Genomic DNA, 10,632 nt, shown 5'->3' on the forward strand with positions numbered 1-10,632 from the left:
TGAACATTTGGTAGTCAAGAAATGGGGAAGGGTTGTAAGTTCGAGTGAAATGGTGTATAATAATTAGTTAACCAACGAACTCAAAACAAGACATTTCCAAAAAACTACCATACCCATATATATATATAAATCATTGTACGGCAATGCTGAATAAAACCTTAATAAAGTTGTGCGAAATGTGTGGGGGCGAGAGTTTGTATGCCCTGCTGAGCCGCGTCATGCGATCACGCTAGAATGATTTTCTTCTCACGTCGGTATTCACGCGTGGTATAATTGAGGTTTGTTTAAACCAGACAGAAATACTGTTGAGAAGTTCGACTATTATTATCATTGTTAAGTTCAGAAAAACTTAGCAACAAATTTAGACAAAAAATCTTAAAGCAACAAATTTAGACTAAGAATCGCCGACGTTATTGTAAACTAAAGAATTTTCACATAATTATGAAATTCTACATATTTTCTATACGAAGATATCTTGCTAACTTTATCAATGAATTGCCGAACGTCATAGCTCAGTCTCCAGAAATAACACCTGTATGACTGACACGGGACTAAACTATAGTGAAACGTTTACACAAGCTAGAACCGCGATATCATTGACCTCAGACGAAAGTTTTGTCTCGGTCAATCTAACTCGTAAAGCTTTAGTGAATGGTTTACAAAGAACTGCCAACAGAAGAAAAACGCCAAATCTACAAAGAAGAAATCGTCGGGTGCCAATAACTGTCTAGTTAGATTTTTTTCTTACTAGGTTGTGTCTATGGGTTTCTAACTGGAAAGATTTTTATACTTTGACCTGATGAAGCACGGTTGTGCAAAAGCTTGTCGATAACTCAATACAATTTGTCTTTATACAGTGTCACCTGATTCCTCTATTTAGAATTAGACAAATACGGCCATTTACAAAGATTACTAGAAAGATGATGAACTAAAGTCATTAGAACTGAATTACAAAATACCTGTTGTTCTCGAGCGAACTCGTGCGCAAAGTGCACCTCTAATACAGCCTAACGGGCGAAGAGCGAAAAAATGCCTTTTTTGGTTAAAATTGGCAAAACTTAATAAAAATTGCTTTGACAATTTTTATAGTGTGTTGCGACGACGTTGAACTGTCTTTTTCTCATAGAAAGAGACTAATTTTTGTTTAAACTAATTGGCAAATTTACTGACAAAACTTTATAATTCTACACGGTTTTGAAAACACTGAGCATAACTTCGCAAAAGTGATGACTTAAATTTGATTTGCGCAGATACGAAAGCTGCATCCACGTCAGACAAACCAGTAACCTGTTAGAAATAAAAATTGCTTACCGTTCAAACTGCGCCAATAAACTCGATATTTTGCGAATTTTGCCTAAATGTTGCGTGGTAAACATACTGCAAGCAGTTATTAACTTAAAGGTCTTTATTTGAAATGTTTGACTACATGGCGCTACATTTTCGGTAACGATAAATTTTATAACACGTGATGACGTGATGTGATGTGTTTTTTGGCGTTCGCGTGTAGCCCAGTAGTGTCTAATTCAAACATGCCGGCGTGCTAATTTTTATCTTATAACTTCTTTCCGTGCCAAAGTTTAGTAAATAATTCTTTCTAGTATTAAAAGCGCTTTTCTACAAATATTTACAATGTTTATTTGTACAAGAAAAACATTTCTTTATTTAATCAAGCAAATCGTTTATTATATAATTGACCGCTTCTTTGCAAAACGTTTGTTTTCAGCAAAACTCGGAAGATTGCCGTCAGCTGAGTAGTAGCAGTGCGTATTACTGTATTTAAGTGTCCGTCAATTAGCTGACTTTTGCTTCTGGTTTCTTTACACCAAGCTATATAATAATGTGAATGCTAGCCTCCTCTACAGCAGGGGTCCGCAAATACTTTTTGGCGCGACCCAAAATTGCTAGTACCGAGGTCTCGCGACCCAAATACTTTTTTCGAATTTTTTTAATAAAATAGCTTTGCTAAAATAACACAGTAATTTATTGTGTTTCTGTTCATTAAGACAGATCTATATGTTATGCGTTTTTAAAGAGAGAGGGTTCTGTAACACAACTAAAAAGTAGCCTTGATTAGTGCAAATATTACTGGCAAAGGTGTGTAATAAAAATGCCCGACGTCTCATTGCAATCGTTTTAGGAAACTCAACATTATAAGACTCGCATCTAAGGATTTTAAGGGCAATATAAATTTTAAGACAGAGGCAACCTTTACAAGTCGCGGGCCAAAACCAAACTCAGCAAGTTCTCGGCGGGCCGTATTAAATTTCCGCTAACAATTTTTTTATAAAAAACGTGTGGCCTAAAAACACTTTAATATAACAACTCTTAATCAGGGACAAACTCCAATGTTTGATGCAGTGAAAATGAGTCTAGTTACACTACAACAAGGAAACAACAGGCGTAGCGCGAAAGTTTTAAATTTACAAGGAGAGGTGACGCATTTGCCACACACGAAATAAAATACGAAAATATTTCTTATGCTCTTTTTGTTAATGTTTATCAATAAATAATACATTAGCAAAATAATTTGGAAAAAAATGATTTTAGAGGGTTTCGTGCTACGAAAAATTTCCTACTTCTAGTAGGGCTACCATATTTTCAGGACCCGAAAAGATGACATTTTTGGCAAGTAAAACAAAAAGTAGAATTGTTACGTTTAGAGTTTGATGACTTTTACTTGGTAGTTGCAGGCAAAACTTACAAAAACAAAGCAAAAGTAAAAAAAAACAGACAAAAATACAACAAATCAATTTTATTTTGCGGTTCCCTTAACTTTTGTCAACAAGGAACGATCATTTTTAACGATCGTAAACTTGTTTACATGAAATATCATTGTAGTTATATACAACCATCAGGACCCACGAAACTGATCCAATTTTTAATTCGAAATTCCTAAAAAGAGGACATTTGGGCATTTTTGAGTGTCCTCGGAGGACCATTCAGTTCTTTTGAGAAAAGAGGACAAATCCTCCTGAAAGAGGACATATGGTAGGCCTAACTTATGGTTGTCATGAGCACGTCACCTTTGGTCTGAGAAGAGTACATCAAAACGCCAATGTAATTGAAAGTCAAATTGATACGCGCGGGGAAAAATTTTGTGCAATTTCGTATAATTAAAACAGTTAAAAACATTGAGCATGCTGGTCTTGTGTACAGTTTGTGAAAGCGTTTGCGGGCAGGATGATTTTCACTGGAGGGCCGGATTCGGCCTGCGGGCCGAAGGTTGCCGACTTCTGTTTTAAGACACGATGTTACGAATGTAAAACAAAACGCGACAGTTTAACACAAAGGCCTTGAATACCTTTGTCCAGCCAAACTCAATGCGCCAAACGCAGCCAGATTGCCAGCATCTGATTTTAGTTATCAAAACTTTGCATTTAAAAAAATGGACGACGCTTGACCACAAAAATATATTTCAGCAAATGAAGATTCACGTAAACCGTCTTATAATACCTTGTTTATATCGTTAAGAACTGCATAACCTGGTTAAGCAGTTTATGTTAGGAAAAATTTTAATACAAAAAAAATATTTATAGGAATTAAATTTGCATATTTTAATTTTAAGAGAACAACGTGCTTACGACTCTTTGGTTACAGAAACGGGATAAAAAAAGAAAAGAAGAGTTTTTTTAAAAACATATACCAAAAAGTAAACCCAGATTGCGGTAAGCAGATCAGTTTGGTGTGGTAATGGCTAAAATAGTGTTGGATTACAATCGTTCTTTGCCACCACCTGAATCGAACGAACACTCACGACTTTTTACGGGGCTTAGTGTATATATTTCGCGTGACAATTTTAGTCGCGCTCAAAGTAAGACGGCTCCCTTGTATACAATTCAGTGTACCAATGGAAACAATTAAAAAACTTAAAATATAGGCCTCTTTGAAAAGCACAAAATATAGGCCTCTATTAATAAGGCTTTCGCGACCCAAACTAAATGGTCCCGCGACCCAAATTGGGGTCGCGACCCCGTATTTGCGGACCCCTGCTCTACAGTATAATGGTATAATATCAGAAGTAATTATTATAGTTTACGTAATGGTCATGATTGGTTTATATTGTAAAGAATCAATGGCAATTTGGTGTATACAAATTTAGCATTTTTTAACCTTTGGCTGAACAACAAATTAAGTATTTTAAGGGGCTGGCGTACTATTTTTTATTAGGTCGCGTGCCACATTTGGCACGTGTGCAGCGTGTTGTACACCCCTGCTGCTGTAGCCTATTTTAAGACAGCAAAGGCGCTGGTCGACCTCTGACTACTGTTTGTGTCTAAAACGGGTAATACTTCCCCACAAATAGACTATCACCCTATGGGTGAGGTCTGCGTGGAAGCAACGTTGAATCGACTGACGTGGTATAAATTATTAACGCTATTATCTGCGTGACTGTAAAAAATCAACTTTGTCTTGTGAGATTAAATTACTCTTTCTTCACAGTTTTTTTTGTACAATGCAAAAAGGTAGGCTATGTAAGCAAATCGCAATGTTGTGTGCTACCAAACTGTACCCACTGTAAAACTAAACCCGTTTGAAAATGAAAATTGCTTATTGTATATATTACGTTATAACATGTTCGTTTAAATTTGCTAACCTCATAAAAATTCGTTGGCCTCGTGGATCGACCATGACTATAAAACAAGGGTTCTTAACCTGGGGTCCGGTTTTGCACTGAATGCTTTAAGACCCCATCTCACTTTCACATTTTTTGACCGAAATCAGCAGATTCCTGAAGTCTATTTGTATTGTGACGTAAATTTATGACGTCTTTCTTGATTTTTTTTGCCTACCGTGGTCCATGCGAGGCAAAAACATATTTTAGGGGTCCGCGGCAAAAAAAGTTTTAGAACCCCTGCTATAAAAGATGAATGTGGCAATTCACATGAAATCAAGAAGTGATGTTACGGATTCGTCAGGTTAAATAGATTTTCTAACTGATAAAGGACTAATGTATAGCTGTACCTGCTATGTAAATAAATTACACCTGCAATACGCGCCATATTTGCAAAATCAACTTGCATTTTGCGTGGTTAAACAAAATGAAAGAATCGAGGTTTGAACTAAAATCTAAATGCTTTCCCACAATAAGACTATCACCTTATAACAACGGGGTTCAAACTGCGGCCGTTGATGAATAATTATGGGGCTGTTAACACATATTTTAATAAGCATATGTTAGCGGCCCTGCCCGTGCTGGCAGGCGTTTATGGTTAATATGCGAAATGCAGATTCGATTTTTTTACGACTGATGCAAAAAGAATTCAGTGTAGAAGATGTGTAACAATATGAATGGTGATGTCACATGAAGATAAAATAAGAATTGATGATACATAACTAACGGCTAAGCAGGCATGTGTTATGCGAGTTATGAGTGGAATTATGGCAAAACTGTGGGCTAGGTTGAGCGATAGTTATAGAAAGCCTTGTTTAAACGAATAAGATTGTGTGAGTGCTTCTTAACCTGTTATTGAATAAATGGAGAGAAAACACATTGAGGATTTAATGTCCGCACACAAAAAAGCTGTATTTAGTTAATAGGCCAAAAAACAAAAAAGATTAAATCAAAAACCACAGACAGTAGGCCCGGGATCCCAGGTCAACGAATTTGGTGCCACCCTGGAACTGTATGCGCGCCGTTTTGACGATCAGCCGCTCAGCTGCGCCACGTGTCACATTGAAAAACCCAATAAATATACCCAATAAACGCATTTTTTGCGCACATCGCGACATTCAGTTCTATATTTTTGCACGAGATCATCAGAGAACAACAAGTATATGTTTAAGAATAATTGTTCTATGAGTAAACTTTCTGACCTCATTTCTAAAAAAATTTACTGGCGGCCCTGAGATCAATAAAGACGGTCAATTCGGCCGTCAACAGCTAAAAGGTTGGGCACCGCTACCTTATAAGTATACGACCTGTGTGGAGCCGCATCTAATTGACTTGCGTGGTATAAAAGTTTGCTGAAGCCGCATGCAACAACCGAAGGTTTAAAAAATATTGTGACAATTTAACATGCAATCAAAGTGCATTGTTGTGTGTTGTTTCTGTAATGGTGAAAACCCGTGGCATTTATCGATCCAGGATTACCGACAAACGTAAAACTTTAAGTTGTAACAGCAATTGCTCAGACTTGCGTGATATAAGCAAATACCTAATCCCGGCAACAAACTACGTCATACGTAACAAAAAAAATTAAAATTAAAATTGCTTACCCGTTCCGGTTTGCGACGACCTCGCTTGAGATGCGCGACTTCTCTCATAGAAAGAGGCTAATTTTTTCTGTTTGGGGGCACATGTATTTTCTCTTATACTCTGTCTTTATAAAATCACATGTCAGCGACCGACCGGCGAACATATGTCACATCATATGTCGACCGGCGACCCTTTTCGGGGGCAGAACCAAGGACGGGCCACCAGGCCATGCCCTCCAAACTAAATTTTTTGTCAACTTTTAACATATAAACGCTTTTTTTAACTTTTTTTACATTTCTCGATTATGTGTGGCATTACGTCATTTTTTTAATTAAGGCTATTTAAACCAGTGGTTCTCAACCTTTTTAGCTTACGGACCGGTAAAATTTCAGCGGACCGGTGGACCTCAAAAAATCAAAATCAACCCAAAATGTAATTACGACAAAAGTATATGAAACTTAAAAGCTAAGAATGGAAACGTCAATGTAATAAGCAATTTGCTTCTGTCTTTTTGATATTATACGTGTTTTAAGTAGTTTATTAAAGTTTTTCCTCCTACAACTGGTTTTAGAGCTTAATACTTGACGAGTTGTAGCCTACTACAACACTTGCACCATTGTGACGAACAATAAAGTTCAAAGTAGACCATTAACTCTATGTTGCGTAACAATGTACCAAATTGCGGAACTGGAAAGTTCTACATTTAATGGACAAGCCCTTGACATCTTGCATTTTGCAACTAAGATATAATATTGTAATATATTTGGCGGACCGAAAGGAAAGTTGATGTGGACCGACACCGGTCCGCGGACCGGAGGTCGAGAACCACTGATTTAAACCAAATAAATGCGTTTTTTCACGCATGGCGCCTTTAGACCTAAATTTAGTTGCATATTTGAGCACGAGTATATTTTATTTTCGCGTTCCATTAGTGTTTCTCAACCTTTTTTCTACTAGTGCCCTCTTGGGCTCCATATTATTTTATATCGCCCACCCCCCCATCTTGCTTGCCTTTAGGGCCCAAATAGATAGTTGGCGTTTAATCGTTGTCTAACATTATACTGTCTGCCTTTTCGTTTCGATGAGCTGTCAGACATGTTTTAGGATTTAGGTTGTCTAACAAACATTCACTATAGAATTTACGTGATCATGTGTATAAATTGAACTATAATAATGACGTAGGTGCACACCTAAAAATGAATCCATATTGGTAACAGAACATATAATTTACATACAACAATAATTACGTTGAGGTTTAACACACTGGTGCAAACTACTCTGCGCTACAGCAATTAAAATGCCTGACGATTCAACATTTAGTTTCATGCATACGAAACCTAACACTGTACTGCATCTTGCGAAAAACTTGATAATGCAATTCAGTTTTGTCAGCTCGAAACGAAACATTGCTTCCTAAAATACACACAATATTTCCCAAGGTTATATTATTACCAGGAAAAATTCAACTTTCTGTACTAAGACTTTAAATCAAGAGTGGGCAACCTTTTTAACACAAGGGTCAGTTAGGAAATGTAATGCTTACAGAAGTGCCGCACATCAAATAAACACTAATTCATATTTTCAGCTTTTACTAGAAAAACTAATGAACTACTAGGCTGCAACTAGTTTGTCATCGGAAATAACTTTTCCTACAATTCCAATGACGCCTTTCTCGTACGGATCGGCTCAGTACAATTTAATTAACAGCCTTAGTTCAAAACCAGCTGGTAAACATAACATCTCAGTCAATATGCGTGGCGAAAGTCTGTTACACCTTGATTGTACTAGAGCAGTGGTTCCCAACGCATGGGTCGCAAAGTTGGGTCGCCTGATTATTTTTGGGGTTCACTTGTTTTCAGGCATATTGTATCTTTTCACAAAACTGGACATCATAATCACAAAAAATGAAAACTAAACAGCGAAACCGGCTGGAAGTTAAAGCTGACATGCGTGACTCTATATGCTCAAGCAAAATAACGCCTCGATTTCAAAAACTCAGTGAGAGGTAGCGAACACAACTATCTCATTAGTGATTTAATAAACAAATTATTTAAAAAAAAAGAAAAAGTAACTGCTTTTGTTGTGCAGTTTGTTTGCAACGCAATCTTGTATTTGCTTGGTTCGCAAGATTATACAATTTTTTTTTTTAAATGGGTCGTCTTAAAAACGTGTTGGGAACCACTGTACTAGAGTACTAGACAAGTATAATTGTTGCAAAACAATTCTTTATCCTAACAACGTGACACAAGTAAAACTTTATGAATGAAGATTGTTTTGTAATAGTTGCTTCCCATTCGAGTTCAACTCCATTGGTGTAGCAGTGTAGCCTTTGGGTTACATCGCACCTCAAACAGGAAACTGATAGAGCAAAAGTCCCAACATGGTGCACACTCATAGCCTTATTTAGGGAAAAAATAGCTGGAAGAAGGTGAAGGGCCGCACAAAAAATGTAAAAGGGCCGCACGATACCCACCCCTGCTTTAAAGAAACAAACCCTTGCCGCAAATAAAACGGTAAAACGCAACAACCTTACATAAGAAAGACAATTATTACGTCAGAAGTTAACAATGGGCGGGAAAGTACTTCAAGTTCGCAGTACGAATTTCCATTTAAACTTAAATGTTACATAACACAGTGCTGTTTGTTAACATTTTTATGTGAACTATTTATAAAATTTTGCGGAAAGTACTTTTACGTAACGCCCTCTTATGTGCGCTCAGCGCCCTCCCCCCAAAAAAAATAAATAAGAAAAAGATCCCAAACGCCCCTTTGTAACTCGCAACTTTAAGTACTACCGAACTAGTTCGCGTCTTTCTAGTGAAATACTTTCTATAACAGCTACAAGGAAAGACTTTGTCTTGTAGTTGGTTAGGTTTTCGTCAATTTATATAGCACTATACCAGTGTTTCTCAACCTTTTTCACCCCAGGTTGCACTTGTAAACTTTTCAAAACGTGGCGGCGCACCTGACGAGCGAGTCGACTGCTAACTTTGTTTGCATATTTTGTTTTTGGCTGGCAGGTTTTATTACGTCAGGCTCCTAATTTTATTTTCTATAAAGAAGCCGCGGAGTCGGTTAAAAATAACCCGACTCCAACTCCCGAGTCCGACTCCGGCCAAATGTGCGATGTCGTCAAATTCCGAGTCCGGCTGCCACCCTACAGCCTTTATTTCACCCATCTACGTAACTAAATTAAGGTGGATTTTCAAGAATCCCCGCATAGGGGTGTCATTTTTTGTCATCCACCCACAAACCATTGCTGGAAAATATCCACCATATGTAATTCCGCCTTTTTCAATTTGCAACAGCGGCATTATCAGTTTCAAAATTGGTACTGCGCACGTCGGACTCGGGACTTAGGCAGTTCGACTTCAACAAAACAAATTGACTACGGTACGTCGAGTCCCAAATCTGACTCCGAGTCCATAGCCCTGCTATAAAATACAGTGTGCTCAATAAGACACGCCAAAAGAAAAATAAAAAAAATAAACTAGGCCTTTCATGTTGTAAATTATGAAAGAACACGGTATATTAGTTAGAGTTCGATGGAACACAAAATAAGCCACAAAGCAACAACATCTAACTCGGAATAAATCCAAAACGTAACGAATAAGACCTAAATGGACAAAATATCGCCAAAAACTGTCAAAAAACAGGGTATGGGACGGTTAAGGGACATCTTCTTGGCATCGACTGTTTTGGTGTCGACGTTTGGGTGCCTTAGTTTAAAAGGCGCCGTTAGGGCGCCGCTGTTTTAGCACTGGATTGTTTGCCTCTGTTTGGGTTAGGCGCTAGTAATGGGTAGAATTAAAATTTGGTTTATGGTTCAAATTATTATGGGAGTTAGTGTTGAAGTTATGGATGGCGTTTGGGGTTTAGTAAAAGGTTGTAAAGGCCTTATTCTTGCAATTTAGGCCCTATTCAGACGAATTTAGGTCTTATTTTGATTTAAACGTTATTACGAGTATTAGGTATTAGTCCTATTTTGGTTATATTCCGAACTGTTTTTTATGTCGAAGTTAATGTTGTTTCAATCGCCAAAATCAACCATTGGGACTTCAATAAGGGCTACGAATCCAGCCATATTGCTCAGTGTTTATTTACAGAAAATATCGACTAAAGTTTATTTACAAACATAGTCCTTAAATCTGTATTAAAAAAAAGGTAAATCTGAGTGGTCATTTTTGATTGAAGAATCATCCCCAAACAGACTAATTTATCTTTCCCTCTTAAAATTCCTATATTTTTAAGAAAAGCTTTAATTTTTTCTATGGATGAGTGTTTTCAGTTTGATTCTGCATTGACAATTTTAAACTATTCAAATGTTGGAATATGTCATTTAAATTTTCACCTTTGAATTCCAGAATTGACCAACGCCATAATAAAACCCAATACATTTTCGGTATAACATCTAAGTGGCCTAAATAACATCCTCA

The sequence above is a fragment of the Ascidiella aspersa genome, chromosome 9 (genome assembly GCF_963924565.1).
Source record: "Ascidiella aspersa chromosome 9, kaAscAspe10.2, whole genome shotgun sequence".
In the NCBI taxonomy this organism is placed as follows: domain Eukaryota; kingdom Metazoa; phylum Chordata; class Ascidiacea; order Phlebobranchia; family Ascidiidae; genus Ascidiella; species Ascidiella aspersa.